This window comes from Saccopteryx leptura, chromosome 5 (assembly GCF_036850995.1).
Source record: "Saccopteryx leptura isolate mSacLep1 chromosome 5, mSacLep1_pri_phased_curated, whole genome shotgun sequence".
NCBI lineage: Eukaryota > Metazoa > Chordata > Mammalia > Chiroptera > Emballonuridae > Saccopteryx > Saccopteryx leptura.
In genome coordinates, this window is record NC_089507.1 from 7,854,637 (window position 1) to 7,869,389 (window position 14,753).

The following is a 14,753-nucleotide window of genomic DNA, read 5'->3' on the forward strand; positions in this document are numbered from 1 at the left end:
CTAAACGGAGGCAGCAAAGGTGTGGCTGTGACTTTGGAGTGGGAACTTCTGTGCTTCCGGAGATAACCACTTGCTTCTCTGAACAGTGGAGAGAATGCCTGGTTCACAGAGTTGTAGGGAGCAAGCCAGGTCATATAAATGACAAGGGTTTGTCATAGGCTGTGCAGATGAAATGAATTATTAAGAACGGGTGGAGTCTGGACAAAGAGTGAGGGGAAGCCCTGCATGTTGAGGAAAGAGCAGGTTAAAGAAAAAGGTCAAAGTCAGAGTTTGCAATTACGGAGTTGTAATAGTCTCTAATTGTGCCATAAATGAGAAGAGAGTCAAGGCAGAAAGCCAGGTCTCCAGTGTGGTCCTGGGTGCATGCAATGTGTTTCATAAATGCTCATTTAGTGCAGTACACGGCGGGCTCAGCAAATGCTCATATGCTTGTTTTATCTCTGTTAGAAACATTCTGTGATGCAGCTCATCAATTCATATTAAACTGTCCATTAACACTCATGCAGATTTGCCACTTTGTGAAGAAATTGCTCTCGGCTTTGGGAGGAGCAGTGGGTATGCTGACATAGAATTTGAAAAAACAATTTTTTTTACTAATGTTTGGAGAACTCTGATGGCCATTTATGGTGTTCCTTAAGTGATTGTCTTTTTCTCATATTCTCATTGCATGTTTTCTTATTTGTTTGTTTGAACACTGTTTCTTTTTTTCTGAAGAGGATACTCCTCTTATGCAAGTAACATTGCTTTTTTCATATTTCTTTGCTGTTGAGTTATTATCTGGTAGCGATAGTGTGGACAAGGCCCACCAGGGGTGAGGACGATGGAGACGCAGAGACCCGACTCCAGAGACCAGGTTCAGTGATGCAGATCCGCTTTATTCAGGAAGTAAGCTAGCTTATATACACAGGTTCAGCCTGTAGGGTGTTACAGCGTGTCTCTCACAGTCAATGGCTGAAAAGATCAGGGAGCTGCCTGGTTAGTGCTGAGTCACTTTCTTATAGCGGGTGAGCTCCCTCCTGGGTGTGCCTAGGAGGGTTTCCGGTGCTGGAGTGTTCTCACAGCATTGCCTCAGCCACAGCTGCTAGGAATGCGCTCTGCGCTCTACCTACACGATAGCATTCAAATTAACAAAAGTAAGGTACATTATGAAGTTAAGTAGCTAGTAGCTATTAACGTTAGTGAGTAGCTGGCTATGTTGGTCATTGAGATGGCAATCTAGAAGATGGCTTTAAATAAAAGATATTCCTTTTTATGTTAAGAACATTGCTTTTATTTTTTTTAAAAATAGCCTTGTGAGGCTCTAGCCAATTGGCTCAGTAGATAGAGCATTGGCCCAGCATGCAGATGTCCAGGTTTGATACCTGGTCAGGGCACACATGAGAAGCAACTATCTTCTTCTCTTCCCTTCCCCTCTCCCTTCTGTCTCTCTTCTCCTCTCTCAACCAGTGGCTCTGTTGGTTTGAGTATCAGCCCTGGGAGCTGAGGATAGCTCAGCAGGTCTGAGCATTGGCCTCAGGCACTGAGGATGGCTCCATTGATCTGAGCATCAGCCCCAGATGGGGTTTGCTGGATGTATCCCAGTTGGGGCATATGTGGGAGTCTGTCTTTTTATCTCCCCTCCGCTCATTTAAAAAATAGCTTTGTAGTGAAAAAGGGGCCACTTGCTGACCCTGACAAGCTCAGGGGAAGCTTGCATGGTGGCCTTGCAAACTCAGAGACCTAAAGTAACCCCACAGGAGGGTCTGAAATGAACACTTTCTAACTAAAAGCAGTTCATGGTGGGGAGTCATGTCCTGGGGAGGGATTTTTCTCTAACAAAGGTCTTCTGCATGTACAGTAACATATGGTACCTGATAACATGCCTATGATATGTAAGGGGAATCTTTTCCTGCCCCCTCAGAACAGGCATCCCACCAGAGCAGAAACCAACCCCCATTGTTATTATCATGTTAATTAACTTAAATCTCTAATTCCTGCTTATGTAAAAGAAGTTTCAGGTATATACATTTTTACTTTTTATCCAATCCCAGAGATTGCTGATACATTTTTACTTTTTATCCAATCTCAGAGACTGCCGCCCCTTGCCTTCTCCCGCCTCCCAATCAGTAACCCCTTACACGTTCCCCTCCGATTCTGAGATATACAATAAGTGGTAGAACCCGCATTTTCCAGAGTAGTTTCCCATCCCCTTGGGACTTTGCCTCCTGGCAACTGTCGACAATTTGGCTTGACTAAACTCAAAAAATTCTTACAGGCTTGGATGTTTCTTACGTTGCAGCCTTAATGTCTGTGTGTTTCCTGAATATTCTAAACGGCACATGGTGCCCTGAGAACTAAATGTCACTCCTCCCAGAATGCAATTAGGCAGAGTAGAAATGAAAGCAAGAGCTGTGGGAATGATGTGATTCTCAGAATATCCTAAATCCAGTCCAGGCCATCTAGGTAGGGCTTCTGAGGGGATGAGGAAAGAGTGATTTATACCTAAGTCATGAGGATAGTGTACCTCAGAAAAAGGAATCTTTCTGCAGGGGAGATGGCGGGCACAACAGCCAGAATGGAAGGGGTCCAAGGTGTCTGGAGTTGGTGTTGTCTCGGTGGGGAGCACGCCTTTGCTATTAGGGGGAAGCTGTTGGGATCATCTAATTCACTCCTCTTCAGACTCTGGTCATTAGGCAACATTTGGGTCATATTTGCATTTACCTATAGGAAAGAAAAGTACTGTCCAGCCAATACAGGAAGCGCTGTGTACAGTAACCCCTCGATGGTTTTCTCTCTCCCTGAGAATGCCTCCTCCTGAGAATGGTTTTTACATACAAGGTTCAAAGAGCTGGGTTTAATGGAAACTACTTGGGGTTCAATTTTATTCTTCTTTTTTAAAAATTAAAAGAAAAAGTATTGATTTTAGAGAGACAGACAGACAGACAGAAATAGCGATCTGTTCCTATATGTGCCCTGACTGGGGATTGAATGCACAACCTTCGTGTATCAGGACGACGCTCTAACCTACCGAACTCTCTGGCCAGGGCAGATTCATTCTTCCTGGACTGGCGAGGCTGGAGGCTGGGCCCACACTGTGGGAACAACAGAGGCAGAGCTGTGGGGACTAGTCCAGGTGGCTGGTTGGCCTGTCTCCAGTACCATCTAACTTTATTGACTTAAATGGCATTATTTCAAATTTTTAAAGATTTTACAATTTTTAAAATTTTATTTATTCATTTTAGAGAGAGAGGAAGGGGGAAAGAGAGAGAAAGAGAGAGAGAGAGAGAGAGAGAGAGAAACATAGATCTGTTCCTGTATGTGCCCTGACTGGGGATCAAACCAGCAACTTCGGCTCTTCGGGATGATGCTCTAACCAATAGAGCTATTCGGCTAAGGGTGCATTATTTAAAATTTTATTGCTTTAAATTCAAATGGCAATGATTACACTGGTAACTAACTTCCTTGTAGAAAACTAGGAAAAGACAGACGTCAGAGACTTCCTTATTTGCATATGGCTATATAATAAAGCAAACCGGGGGCTGTTTTGCTCTGTGTTGGCATCAGCTTGCAGAGGCCTCCTTGATTCCCATCCTATTTCTCTTTAAGTCTATTTTCCTCAATCTGCATCGTTCTCCCTCAGGGATGTGGAATTACTAGCGGCGCTGGATGGCGGTAATTTCAGGTTATTATAAGCACGTACTTTGAAGTGGTAAATATGTCGAACAACTTACTGTGGTGGTCCAACAGTGAGTTTGCTATAAAGAGAACATTTGTGTTGTTCCCCAAACTCAGAACTTTCAACAGGAAATGAAGAGAGAAGAACATGTGCGTTTGTTCCTATGTTCCCATTCCCTGCGGTTGGGCAGCTGGGGTCCCCGTGTCTGTGCCATCTCCTTGGTCCTGTGCAGATTGGCACAGAAACGGGAGCCCAGTGGGCCCAGGCCTCCAGTCTCAGAGAGCCAACGTGCTACTCGTAAAGACAAAACATACTTGTTAAGTAAGTACCTATAGTGCATATGAGATAAAGGAAGAGCAGCTGGATAATGTAGAAAGGAGGGTGAGGTGGAAGAGAATGCGCATGCGCATGTGCGGAAGGGTGCGGGGCGGGCTGAGTCATCCGTGAGGCGCCCTGTGGGGAAGCGGCCTTGGAGTTGATTTTGAAAAAGATAATGGATGCTGGACGGGCCGCGGGAAAGGAAGGAATGAGTAAGTGGTTAAGTCGCTTACGATTCAAGGTCAGTCGTAGAAAAGATCTATGCCTACAATTATAGGCATATTCGCTCCTGAAGTGGACATTTTTTTTCCTTCATTTTGATTTACATAGAACAGGGGAGAGTCCTTTGACTAATGAATGTCAGAAGAACTAATTTAAATTTAAGTCTCAAGCAAGGGCAGATTTATTTGCATTTCCGAGGCTAAATGTGTAATATATAGAAGGAGGAGGGTGGGCGGAGATGCTGGCTCTTGTCATGGTGATGAGGTGGGGCCCCAACTGAGTTTGAGCTTCAGCTGGATGACTGTGGGCCAATGGCTCAACCTCTCTGTGCCTTGTCTTCTTATTTGTGAAATGGAAAGAATAAGAGACCGACCACGGGGTGTGCAGGAGGCCCGATTGAGATAATTTATTCACTCATTCCACAAATACATTCTAGGCTCCTCACAGGCACCCAAAACAAGTGGGAGAGAAAGCGGGTGAGCAAAACACGCAAACCCTTGGCCTGTGGGTGCCTTCATTGTCGCGGAGTTAGCTGGTCACCAAACACAGGCATGGATAAAACAGAAGGCAGAGGTAAGTGCTGTGCAGACAAAGGGTGACTGGATAGCAACTTGCATGTTAGGGGAGGTCTTTCTCAGATCTGAATGTCCCGATGAAGCCAGCCGTGAGGGATGAAGAGGCAGGGAGGACAGCTAGTGCAAAAGTCCTGGGGTAGAAATCGGCTTGATGCGTGTGAGGAGCCGGTACGAAGCTGTTACAGATGAAGAATACTGGGCAAGGGGCAGGGGAGTAGCAGGTGGAATCAGATCACATAGGGCTTTGACAACAAGGACTGGGGTATGTGTTTTGTTCAAGGGCGACAAACAGCCCCTAGAGATCTCTAAAGTGGTGGGTGACGTGATTTCATAAGGGACGTCAAATGCTTGCCACCGGTTCTGGCTCGGGATAAACGCTCAGTCTACGTTCACTGCTGTTCCCATGTCACTGCACCCTCACACCTGCCCCCTGTGGTGGCTACTCCGAGAGGAAATCATTCCAAACCTGATCTGCCCCAGGTCTTTGTGGGCTGATGTGATTTTTTCAGCCCCTTTGGGAAGGATCCAGCATTTTGGATAAAGCGGTAGAGTAGTTTTCTGAGGGACTTGAATGCAATCGAGAGTCCTTCTGGGAAGGTGGATCAACCCGCTCCGCTACCTCCTGTTCATTAGATGGGCCCAATAACCGTTAACCAGATTTCAAAGATGCAATGAGCGCTCAGTAAGCCTGCTGTTATCCTAAGAACCAGGCATTCCTCTTTTAAAAGTCTAGCCAAGAAGTGTTTATTAAGTCACATTTGTTTTCCTCCCTGAAGAACACCTTTGAACTAGTTTTTTTTTTTAATTATTGTAGTCTTTTCCCTTGCCAACAAGCTTGAATTAAAATGTGGATACACATTCACGCTCACTTCATCTCAGCTCCCGTTTGACCGCGTCATTACGTCGCCATTCTACAGACAAGGGAACGGAGGCGTAGCCATGTTCCACACCTTGATCAGTTCTACAGATTTCCACCTAAAAGCCCATGCATTTAAGCACACCACTCTACTTCCTTCCGGGAAGACCAAACTCCACTTAGAACTTACTGTTCTAAGAAGGAGCAAAGAAAATCTGACCCCGAAGGAAGGCATCGGTCCTGGTGATCACACCCTTCTTTCTTTCATTGCAATTCCACTGTTAATTATTTCATTTTATAGTGCTATTTAAAGACTGTTATTTTGTGATTCATTGTGACCCACCCTCAAGATTGATGCAGGTGGGCAAAAGTAGGTTTACAGTTGCTCGTATGGAAAAGGACCTGCAGGTTATGGTGATCACAATCGCTTTATCAACCCCAGAGAAGAATGTCACCCACAGTGCTAAACCTACTCTTGCCACACACTCCCTGCCCCATAGGGTGGCTCGTCTTCACTGTCACTCTGCTTTTTGATTTTTTTAAGAGTTCTAGTTTGTTCTTCCACTAAGTGAACTCAGTCTTTCGCTAGGATGGAGCTTTCCTCCAGTTTGTCAGCAGCCACGAAATGACTTCTTCTGGCCTAGGATGACACACGTCTGAAGAACTGTCAGTCCTTCATGCTCTGAGCTTTCCTTTAAGAGTGGATGCGACTCATGCCAATTACACAACCCCGCCGAGCTGAAGGGAATTACTCCTGTCAGAAAACACCCTAGGTGAGATTCTTAAGGGATGCTAAAACACCCCGGATTACTTGGCACCGGAGAATGGCAGAAGTCCCCACTTCTAACTCACAAGTGCTGTTTCCTTAGAACAGACCCGACCCCGGGAGTGTACCGACGTCGGCTCACTCACGCGCAGGGTGAATCGTCAGGGAATTGCTGGAGCAGCTGAGGCCAAGTTGGTGGCTTGGAATTGGCCACAACGGGAGCACCGACACCACAAGAGTTGGCAGGTGCCGCAGACCAGGGCTCTCTGTGCCCCATGAAGCCCATGGTACACACGGATGGGCACAGCACTCTCAGTGTCCATGTGGTTCACCCATTGTTCATCCTACTCACGGGACGAGTCGATGACCTGGAGACACAGTGGGACGGGGCCCAGGGCAGGTGCTGCAGACCAGGGCTCTCTGTGCCCCATGAAGCCCGTTGTACACACGGATGGGCACAGCACTCTCAGTGTCCATGTGGTTCACCCATTGTTCATCCTACTCACGGGACGAGTCGATGACCTGGAGACACAGTGGGACGGGGCCCAGGGCAGGTGCTGCAGACCAGGGCTCTCTGTGCCCCATGAAGCCCGTTGTACACACGGATGGGCACAGCACTCTCAGTGTCCATGTGGTTCACCCATTGTTCATCCTACTCACGGGACGAGTCGATGACCCGGAGACACAGTGGGACGGGGCCAGGGCAGGTTTCTGGCGGGCATTCAGGTCCCTGCCTGCATTTTCCCGTGTCATATACTCTGCCAGGAGTTCTGTAGTCAGATGGGTCCCTTGTCCCTAGTAGCGAATGAGGATGGCTCTAATCCCCCCTAGGGCTGAACCCCAACTCCATCATTACTTGCTGTGACCAGGGCTGGTGAGTTACCCAACACGCTAGGCCGGATTCCTCATCACCACGACAAGAAAAATAGTGCCAGTCTCATAGTTGTGTGTGTGTGTGTGTGTGTGTGTGTGTGGGTGGGTGTGTGTGGTAGTGGTGGGGTTGCCCACCAAAGGCTTTGCTGAGGACCCGATGCAGTGTAAACTTTCAATAAACCATAGCAGCTCTAATTGAAATTGCATTACTTGCTGGATATTCACAGACACTCAGAAGCCTCCTGCCTCGGTTCCTAAGACCTCACATCTCTGGTCTGGTTGGAAGCTCTGGAACCAGCCTGTCTTGCACGATCTCCGCAGCAAGGTGGCGCAGTCTCTCTCTCTCTCTCTCTCTCTCTCTCTCTCTCTCTCTCTCTCTCTCCCCCCCACCTCTCCCTCTTTCTCTCTCTCTCTCTCCCTCTTTCTCTTTCCCTCTTTCTCTCTCCCTCTTTCTCTCTCTCTCCCTCTCTCCCTCTCTCTCTCTTTCTCTCTCTCTGTCTTTCTCTCTCTCTCTCTCTCCCTGTGCTCGGGCAGCTGGGAGCCCTGCCTGGCACAGGTGTGGCTCCCTCCTATGCCCAGCTACACCAGCCACACACTTTCTCCCTTTAATGCAGGGCATGCCTGCCACTAACACTTCGGGTGCTTTGAGCTTGACAACATTTGCATACAGAAAGAAGTGAGGAGGGGGGACTCTTTCTTGAAATATGTTGATTTGACCTGGGTGGCTCTTCATTAACAGGCAGGAGGTGTATTTGGTGTCTCCCTGCAAAATGTCCCCTTCATTCAATGCAAGAATGATTTTAAGGAGCAGGAAGCTAAAAGTCTTTGGGGATGGGTAGGAATCGTCTATTGTCTGTCTTGGTTTCTTTTCCTTCATCTTCCGGAATCCTCAAGGCAACAGATAAAATGAATATGAGGTCAGCAGTCAGAACTAGATTTGACATATGATTCTGCCACTTATTTGCTGAATGACCTTGGGCTACTCACTTGAACTTCTAACCCTCAGCTTCCTAATCCATAAAATGTGGGCATCTATCTATCTATCTATCTATCTTGGGTTAGTCCTGTACTTCAAAGCCTGGCTACACATTAGTTTCACTTAAGAAGCTTTTATTATTTGTTTATTTATTGAGAGAGAGGGAGAGAGAAAGAGAGAGAGAAACATTGATCAGTTGTCCCACTCACTGGGAGTGGAACCCACAACCTTAGCATGTCAGGATGATGCTCTAACCAATGGAACTACCAGTCCGGGGCACTCAGGGAGCTTTTAAAAAATAGTTTATTGCTTGGCTGCACTCACAAAGACTGATTCCGTTGCCCTGGATTTCAGCTGTAGCGTCTGTCTGTTGTAGAAGTTCTCTGGTCAGTCCTTTATGCGCAGGGAGGGTAAGAACTGCTGGGAGCCTCTTCCTCAGTCTCTCTGAGCCTCTAGTGGTCCATGTGCTCACAACCTGGAAGTCCTGAGACCGAAGGACTCATACAAATACAACATGAGTCCCCTCCGCTAGCAGCCACTTTGTGCCAGCAGCCCTCCCCCTACTCAGCTCAGCAGGCGGTGCCCTCTCCCCCACCCCAACCCTTGTTTTGGGAGCTCTTTCATGAGATGCCCAAGAACTCCCGGAGCCCCTGTCCCCTGCTGACGCTGAGGTCAGGACAAACGCCAGCCCCAGCCCGTGCACTGGCTCCTTGGAACAGTGAGTGATGGTCCTTCTCATGGGTTACCCTTGGTATTCCTCTCCAAGGGGCCTCAGTTCCCCATCAGATGCCAGCTCCTCTACTTGATACCACAGCAACTGTGTTTCCTAAGGCCCAGCCCAGCCCCCAGCGAAGCCTCGTGAGTTACAGTATCATTTCCTAGCTGCCCAGAGCCCCGGTCCACATGCCCCCAGCCCCCACCCCCGGAGGAATCCCCTCAGGAAGATTCTTCTTTCTTTCCTAACCCTGGCCTAAGATTATCACCGCAAAGAGTTAGTTTTTTTTTTTTTTTTCTGGTGATGAGAACAAGTAAGGTCTAATCTCTTAGCAACATTCAAATGCACAATACACCATGATTAACTGGTGTCCCTGTGTGGTACCTCACACCCCCAGGACTTGTTTCTTTTGTGGCTGTAAGTTTATCCCTTTTCAGCACATTCACACAGAGCATTTATCTTTCTTTGTCTGACTCATTTCACTCGGGGTACCGCCCTTAGGGTTCATCAATGTTATTGCTGCAAATAGCAAGGTTTCGTTCTTTTTTTTAGGGCTGATTAATATTCCATTTTGTATAGATAGGATTTTCTTCATCTATTTATTTATTGGTAGACAGTTTATTTCCATGTCTTGGCCAGTGAACGTGGGGGTGCAGGTATCTTTTTAGAATTAGTGTTTTTGTTTCATTCCGATAAATACCCCAAAGTGGAATCTCTGGACCAAAAGACAGTTCTATTTTCCGGGTTTTTTTTTTTGAGTAGCCTCTATATTGTTTTCCACAGGGGCTGCACCAATTTACATTCCCACCAGCTATGCCCAGGGGCTCCCTTTTCTCTGCATCTTTGCCAGCACTTTTTTTTTTCTTGTCCTTTGATCCTAGCCATTCTGACAGGCATGAGGTGATATCTCATTGTGGTTTTGGATGAACATTTTCAGTTTTTATAGTTAATGTGTTTGTTTTAATGTCTATGTAGAAAAACATAACTAGCTCATTAAGTGTATGATTTTATTGACTTATTGCAGAGAATGAGGCTACATGTAACCACGTGAGCGGGCTGGCAGAAAGAGGACGAGTGAGCAATAGTGCAGGTGGTACAGGCATATGGGAACGATCGGCATTCGGGAAAACGGGGCCCAGTGGTCTCGGCGGGCCCTGCTGGCGCCGGCATTGAGCATTCTGCCTTCCTCGCCGCCTTCCCTCCTGCTTTCCTGCGTTCCCAGAAGAGGGGCCATCACAACGTCCACTTTCAGGTTCAAACCAGCGGCCCTGACATGCACGGGTCAGGGCTCGCTGCGTCCTCTGGGCCCTCCCCGGCAAAGGGCCGAGTGTATCCGGGGGCAGCTCTGCCTTCCCACCCTGGTCCCTGATGAGATACGTGTCACCCGCAGGGGAGCAGGACGCACTGAAAGTCAAAGAGGTGGGCGGGGCCCCGCAGCGCATGCGTAACTGCCCCTCACTTGGGATTAGCCAAGGTGCTCTCGGCTCCATTAGCAGAATAGCTAATGTGACCGCGTTTGAAAAAACAAATCTGCAGAACTAGCAGCCAATACGTTGGTAGTCTGGCAGGCTGTTGATTCTGTTTTGCTCCTTTTTAACTCACCAGACTTATTTTTATTTACTTCTTGGCATAAAATCATTTCCCCTGGCCTCTTTTTAGCTCATGCTTAATGGGATAATACATGTCCATTTCCCTTGCCCTGGATTCTGAATAATTCATCCATAATTATCCATCGTCCTAATGCTAGACATGCATTGGGTGTCCATAGTCGATGAAGCGTGGCATGTCATGGCGGACAGACCCTGGGTGCTGGGGCAGACAGGCCTGGATATGAACCTGGCTTAGCCACTTACGACCAGTGGACTGGTGTTCCTAACTTGAATAAGCTCTGGTATCATTCACTTCCTTTGACGACTCAGAAAGAATGGTGCTTCTTTGATGGAATTTTTGTAGGGATTTTAGAGGTAATACACACACACACACACACACACACACACACACACTCACACCCTGGCCAGAATATGCTGAGTATTAGATGCTAAATAGAAGTCCTTTTGTCATTTTCCACAGGCTCAGCAAATCTTTGTGCTAGGTGCTGCAGACAAGGTGAGGATGAACATGACCTAGGTCAGGATGGCACGGAGGTTGTTCCTCACATGCCCGCTCTCCTGGAGCGTGGGAGAGTGTGTCACAGTAGATTAGCCAGTCCTCGGGCTCAGGAGGAGCAGGGTGGGGGGACGCTGTCCCACATTTGACATCCCTTGACACAAGCCCGGATTCAGGGAGGTGGCAGCCCCTGGAGCAGGGGTCCCCAAACTACGGCCCACGGGCCACATGCGGCCCCCTGAGGCCATTTATCCGGCCTCCGCCGCACTTCCGGAAGGGGCACCTCTTTCATTGGTGGTCAGTGAGAGGAGCACATTGACCATCTCATTAGCCAAAAGCAGGTCCATTGTTCCCATTGAAATACTGGTCAGTTTGTTGATTTAAATTTATTTGTTTTTTATTTTAAATATTGTATTTGTTCCTTCTTCTTCTTTTTTTTTTTTTTTTACTTTAAAATAAGATATGTGCAGTATGCATAGGGATTTGTTCATAGTTTTTTTTATAGTCCGGCCCTCCAACGGTCTGAGGGACAGTGAACTGGCCCCCTGTGTAAAAAGTTTGGGGACCCCTGCCCTGGAGTGTGGAGTTCTTGGAGAAGGAAGGAAGAGCCATTGAGCATAAGGACAGTGGTGGGCACTTTTACATGTATATCTCCTCTCAGCAAACTGGAGACGAAGGGATCATCTCTCTCACTTTGTAAATGAGGACAGGGAGACTCGGACAGGCTAAGTAAATCCCTCAAGGTCTTACAGAGTAGGAATTGGTGGCAATGAGTTTGGAACCCAGATTGGTCTGATTCCAGAGGTCTTCTGTTTGCAATGACTAAGTTTTTAAATGGGGGAGTTCAAATAGAGTCCTTGCAAAAAAAAAAAAAACAAGTGAGGTCTACTTAAGTACGTTAAGGCTTGTCAAAGCACACTACTCTTAAGTGTTCAGCTTGATGAACTTCTAATTATACCCGGGTAATTTAAATACACCTGCATACCCATCAGTCAGAGTAAGAGACAGAATTCTCTCAGCTTTGCAGAAGGTTCCCTTGAGCGCTTTCCTCGTTAATAACCTCTCCACCAAGAGACAGCTACTCTTCTGATATACATCATCACTGATTAACTTTGACTGTTCTTGAACTTCATGTAAATGGAATTCTACAGTAATTTCACTCTTGTGTCCTGCTTTCTTGTTCAACATAATGTCTGTGAAATTCATTCATCTTGTTGTATTAGCAAATTGTCCTTTTTTTTTTTTTTCCAAACCCATTGTGTGAATACATGACAATTTATCTATTCTCTTTGCAGACTTTTGGGTTGTTTTCAGTTCTTGTCTGCTGTGAATAAAGTGGCTTTCCACACTCTTGTAATGCCTTTGGGTGGACACATGAGCGTATTCTCTTGAGTACATGCCCGGTAGCGGAATGACTGGGCCAAAGTTTAGGCGAATATTTAACTTTCGTAGACAAGGACCTTTGCTCTTCCAGTGAAAGTGCCACAAGTCAGGGGCTCAGGCCTTCCTTGTCTCTGGGGCACCCCACACCCACAGCAGTCCCTGCCTCAGAGTCAGGACTAATGAGCCGCTTTGGGGGAGGTGGAAATACTTGCATGTTGTGCATCTTGGTTCCCGGCTTTGGATTGGGGCTGTCATGTTTCATGTACAGGGAGCACAGCACCTCTCTCCCTGTGCCCAGTGACTCTTTTAATTTTTTTTTTTTCTTTCTGAAGCTGGAAACGGGGAGAGACAGTCAGACAGACTCCCGCATGCGCCCGACCGGGATTCACCCGGCACGCCCACCAGGGGCGAGGCTCTGCCCACCAGGGAGCGATGCTCTGCCCCTCCGGGGCATCGATCTGCCTCGACAAGAGCCACTCTAGCGCCTGGGGCAGAGGCCAAGGAGCCATCCCCAGCGCCCGGGCCATCTTTGCTCCAATGGTGCCTTGGCTGCAGGAGGGGAAGAGAGAGACAGAGAGGAAGGAGGGGGGGGAGTGGAGAAGCAAATGGGCGCGTCTGCTATGTGCCCTGGCCGGGAATCGAACCCGGGTCCCCCGCATGCCAGGCCGACGCTCTACCGCTGAGCCAACCGGCCAGGGCAATTTTTTTTTTTAATTATTGATTTTTTTAGAGAGACAAAGGAAGGGAGTGAGAGAAAGAGAGACAGGAACATTGATCTCTTCCTGTATGTGACCTGACTGAGGATCAAACTGGCAACCTCTGTGCTTCAGGACAATGATCTGACCAACTGAGCTATCCAGCCAGGGCTTAAAACAAGTATTTTATAATGTCTCTTGAAATATCTTGAAATTCACAGATAATACAACCAGTGTACACAGGTGTTTTCTTTTCAGCCAACATGGCACCCACAAGTATGGTTCTGCAAGGAAAACATGAAAAATAATTTATAGTAAGGTAAAGAGCACTTCAGTATAGAACTGTGTGGGGACCACTCCAGTAGAAGATACAATGAAACACACAGACACTTATAACTGCACACGCCATCAGGCCATATGCAGCTGCGGAGAGAAGGGTGTGACGGTCTGCCAACTCCTGTCCTGAGTTGCATTGCCTGTCTGCACCGATTCAACCTTCGTTCTAGGCTCTGTGATGAAGGAATTCCTTCAAGTATTTCTTTCAGTATGAGCACAATGTTAAGCTTTCTCAGCAGAGGGCGCTGGAGGGATATTGCTGCAGAAGGAAGGGCTCCTGCCATTCTTGTGCCAGATGGGGCTCAATGGTGGGTGTGAGGACATCTCGTGGAGCCGGCCCCAGCCACGGGCCAAAGCGAGGTCCTTCTGCGACTTTGTAGCCTCGGCGTGGCGCTGACCTCTGCGCTGTCCCCTCAACGTGGAAAGCAGAGTTGGCAGCGCCAGCCGCACTCCTCAGAGGATTCCTCCCCTGGCGACCCTGGACTGCACACCCCAGACATGTTGCTAGTTGCCTGCTCTCGTACATGCACTCTGGAGGGCGGGGTGTCTTGCAGTTGCGACACCCGCAGACCAGCTCCAGCCTGGCCGAGCAGAGGATTTCTCTGCTAGTCAGTGGGCAGGACCCCATCTTGCCCAGAGATGCTGCACCCTCCCAGGAGTCTCCGTGCACGGGCGCTCACCCTAAGCTGTCGGGGGCCTGACACAGCTCCCTTGTACCGTACAGGTACTCTCTAGCATAGTGGTTCTCGGCATTAAGACTTTATTTATTCATTTTAGAGAGGAGAGAGAGAGAGAGAGAGAAGAGGGGAGGAGCAGGAAGCATCAACTCCCATATATGCCTTGACTAGGGAAACCAGGGTTTTGAACCAGCGACCTCAGTGTTCCAGGTCGATGCTTTATCTACTGCGCCACTACAGGTCAGGCTTAACCTTTTTTTTTTGTTTGAATTATTGTGTGGTTTCTGTCTCCGGGATAAACCTAGATTGTCATAGGAGGTCATTCTAGGAAGAGACCAAGACAGTGGAGAAGGGAAGAAAGGAGGGGGTTCATCAATCGGTCATTACGACCGCCACTCTGGGAACCTGGGGCCCAGTCATGCTGGTGTCCGTCTGGAAGTCTGGATGCCACAGGCTTCAGCATTGTCCCGGCACGAGGACATGGGCTGGAGGCTGCTCTTTTGGGACCTTAACTTCTTAACACTTCTGTCCTGTGAGCCTGAACTGTTCAGGGTGTAGTTTTGGAGCCAGCAAAAGCCCTCAGGTAGAGAGAAGCAGGCC